Genomic DNA, 4,422 nt, shown 5'->3' with positions numbered 1-4,422 from the left:
TCAGAGAAAATATATTTTAATCTTGCAAAAGATTTATTTTTTATCTCTCTTTCTCTCTATCTCTCTCTCTGTCTCTCTCTCTCTCTCTGTGTGTGTCCTATGTGGGAGTGCCTACAGAGGCCAAAAGAGAGAAAAGAATCTCCTGAAACTTGAGTTATTGACAGTTGTGAGCTATCTGACTTGAGTTCTGGGAGCCAAACTCAGGTCCTCTGAAAAGCAACAATTACCCTGTAATCACCAGAGTCCTTGCTGAGATATTTTTAAAGATGATGATAGCATTTAGGTTCATAAATGAAAAAAAAAAAGCTAGCAATAAATATCCTATGTGGAACAGAGAACTTTTCAGGCACTGGAGAATCCCACGAACCCGCGTGATCCTTGAAAGTTAACTCTGAGTTGTTCTTACTGCTTATGGCTTTGGGCCTTCGAAGAATGAATACAGTTGGGCAATACTGATGGATAGGGATTGGAAACCCCCAATGGAGAAAATATCAACTACCCCCAAAAAGCTGAGAGGTATGGGTAGGTTCTGGGGAACTCATGGAGATCCCAATTATTATGAGGTCTGATACTTAAACTGCTGTGTTCAGCCTGGTGTACAGAATGAGTTCCAGGACAGCCAGAAATACACAGAAACACCTTATCTTGGGGGTGGGGAGGGGAAACTCTATAGTCAATCATGTTAAAAATGATTCTTAGCTCCAGGTGAGGAGAAAATTTTAATGAGGCATTCACAAACTCACTGTAATTCCATAGGACATTTATATTGTAATAGATGGAAGAGAAGGGGGGGTGTCAAACCAAGATGAACAGTTTCACACACCAGAAACAATGTCATCAGCAACAAACAAAACACAAGCTGGGGGGGGGGTAATATAATCCCGAGGTTTAATGTGCTCTCAATTCACCAGTGAGCAGAAGTAAGGAAGAAGGAGACCCCTGTGTGGTGCAAGGCACTCAGCTCTCAAGACAGATTAGGCTCAGGTCCACAGCTTTAGCTCAAAAAAGTTCTAGAAACTTGAAGCAGCTGCCAAGCTCTGACTGGATCTGTAATTTATTTAGAATGTGGACTCCAAGATGTAAAAGGTTGCAGACGCAGTAATGAGGCAGCCCATCTATCAGGTCCCTAACTGCTTCTGCGGTGTCCCTGAACAGCATGACAGCACACAGGATGTGAAGCTCTCCGTCAGAAGACCCAACTCCCAAGTCTGGGTAAAGTCCCTGCTGTGCATGCCTGAAGACCTGGGTTTGGAGCCTCAGAAGTAACCTAAAGCTGGGCACAGTAGCACAAGTCTGTAATCACAGGGCCCTGCAGGAGATAGGAGGCAAAGCAGGGGATATCTCAGCTCTTAGGTCGGCTAGACTTGAACACACAGAAGTGAACACCAGGAGACCTTGTCTTAAGGTGGAAGACGAGGACAGATGCTCAGTGTTGTCCTCTCACCTCCAGGTGCCTGTGCTCACACAGGGGCTCCCACACTGGGGGTGGGGGTGGGAGGATGGGCAAAGGAAGGAAGGGGAAGGATGGAAGGAGAATTAAAACCAAACAAAACGTGACTTTAGGCTGGGTAGGCAGGGCATCTTTGGCCAGAACAAGGAAACCCTAAAACAGCCAGATGACTGCCGAGAGGAGAATGATAGCCCTGCCCCAGAAGTGCCTAGAGGAGCTGGGGATGTAACTCAACTGGTAGAATGCTTGCTTAGCATGCATAAAGCCCTAAGTTCAGTCCCGAGCACCTGACAAACCCAGTATGGTTGGCACACACCTGTGATTCCAACATTCAGTAGCTGTGGACAAGAGGATTAAAGTCCTCTTCAGCTACCTAGTAGGTTTCAGGGCACCATGAGCTATGTGAGATCCTATTTGATTTTATTTTCAAAGATTTATTTTTATTTTATGTGTATGGGTGTTTTGCCTGCATGTATGTACCATGTGCATGTCGTGCCAGTGAAGGCCAGACAAAGACCTCAGATGCTCTGGAACTGGAGTTACAGATGGCTTTTGATAGCAATGTGTATGCTGGGAAATGAAGCCATTCCTCTGCACAAACTTGTGAGCCGCCACTCTATGACACAGGGTTTCTCTGTGTAGCCCTGGCTGTCCTGGAACTTGCTCTGTAGACCAGGCTGGCCTCAAACTCAGAATCTTCCTGTTTCTGCCTCCTCTGAGTGCTGGGATTAAAGGCGTGCGCCACCACTGCTCAGCAAATACCTTTTTTTTTTCTTTCAGAAATTGCCTATATATATAGGAATTCCAAGGAAATGTTTACAAAAACTGAACAGTCAACAATGGGGTATTAATTGATTCCACTGAAGTAATTTGGGGGTACATAGGACAAAAACTTTAGACTAAATTATGAGATAACTAAGGGGAAACAAGAAGAAAGTGTAAATAAATAATAGGAACAAAAAGGAAAATGTAGTATCCACCCTTAATCCCAGCATTCTGGATGCAGAGGCAGGCAAGTCTCTGAGTTCGAGGCCAGCCTGGTCTACGGAGTGAGTTCCAGGACAGCCAGGGCTACACAGAGAAACCCTGTCTTGATAAACAAACAAACAGAGGCTGGAGAGATGGCTCAGCGGTTAAGAGCACTGGCTGCTGCTCTTCTGAAGATCTTGAGTTCAAATCCCAGCAACCACATGATGGCTCACAACCATTTGTAATGAGATCTGACGCCCTCTTCTGGAGTGTCTGAAGACAGCTACAGTGTACTTACATATAATAAATAAATAAATCTTAGAAAAAGACAAACAAACAAAGAGAAAAAAAATTTAAGGACCATCACTGAGTCATCAGCACCAAAATGGAAGGAAGCTGGGCATGATGCCCCACTAGTCCTAGCAGTCATTGGACAGAGACAAGGATTACTTGAGCCCTGGAATTTGAGATAAGCTCACTGAGGCTTGTGTCTTAATATAGTCAGGAAGCGCGGCTGGAGAGATGGCTCAGGAGTTAAGAGCACTTACTGCTCTATTAGAGGTCTAGAACTCAGATCCCAGTACCCACATTAGGTAGCCCACAAATACCTTTATTATCTGTAATTCCAGCTCAAGGGCATTGAATGCTTCTTTCTGACTTCCCTGGGCACTTGCTCTCATGCATGCACACACATGTATACATGCATCCCCACCCCACCCCGACACACACACACACTAAATTCTTTGGGAAGAAAACATAAAAAGTCAGAGAAACATTTCAGATCCTTATTTTATTGTCACCAGTATATTTCAGGCCAGTGGCAAGTTCTTTGGAAATAGAATATCAAATTATCACTCAAATGTTTGTTAGCTCTAAGAGGGAAAATCTACCTTTGCAATGGAAATATTTGGCAAGTGTCACAGTATCAAGATGACACCACACAATGTGCCTCTTGATTTGACACAGTGGGCGGTATGCACAATCACCACTGTGGTGTTTTTGCTTAGCAATGTGTGACCTGGTTTCATAAGAGAAAGAGTCACAGAAATCCAGAATGTGGGGCATTCTAGACAATAACTGGTCCAGACTATCCAAGGACATCCTATGGGGAAGAACAGAAGAAGGTAACAGAATATTTAAACTGAAGCCTGGAAACAATGTGACAGACAGATGAAATGCTTTGATCCTGAACTTCTCAAAAGTGTTTAAACATTCTTTTGATAACTAAGGAAATTTGAACACTGAATGTATGTTGGTGGTTGTATTAGATAAATGTGATGTTTCTCCTCTAAATTAGTAATAATGTGGGTTTGTAAGAGAATATCCTTTTTTGCTTTGGAGGTAAACTGAGATATCTGGAAATGAAATGTCATGGTATGTATTGCCTGCTTTTGGATAGTTTGGCAAAAAGAACAAAATATAGGTGGAAGCACAGAAAACCAATAGGCTAAGATGGTGACAGCTGAGAATACTCAGGCTAGAATTGTGTCTGGTTAGTTTTTACTCTGGATTTGAAGTGTTAAAAAATAAAGTGTATTTTTGGAGGGAGATTTTTAGTGAAAACAGTTATGTTTTGAAATTTTTTTTTGTCACCAGATGATTTAGGAAAATTTGTGTGTATGTGTTGTATACATGTGTGTCCGTCATGTGTTCTAGCCCATGCACGCACTATGCAAACCTATGTGCGGAGGCCTGAGGTCTGAGGTCAGGGCTGAAAGTCTTTCTCTATAGATTCCCACCTCATTTTTAAACATTCTATTTTTATTTTTATGTGTACGGTGTTTGCTTGTATGTATGTGTGCCACTTGTGTGCCTGGTGCTCCCAAAGGCCACAAGAGGTGGGCAGATAGCCTGGAGCTGGAGTTCCAGGCAGTGTAAGGCATTTTCTGGAAACCAAACTCTGAAGGGGCAGTAAGTGCTTTGCCCCGCTGAGCCCTCCCTCCAGCCCTTCCGCCTCAGCTTCTGAGACAGGGTTTTCCCCTAACCCTGGAATTTATGAACTT

This window comes from Mus caroli, unplaced genomic scaffold (genome assembly GCF_978045245.1).
Source record: "Mus caroli unplaced genomic scaffold, Mus_caroli_1 scaffold_11, whole genome shotgun sequence".
NCBI classification, from domain to species: Eukaryota; Metazoa; Chordata; class Mammalia; order Rodentia; family Muridae; genus Mus; species Mus caroli.
Note: the sequence above shows the minus strand (reverse complement) of the source record.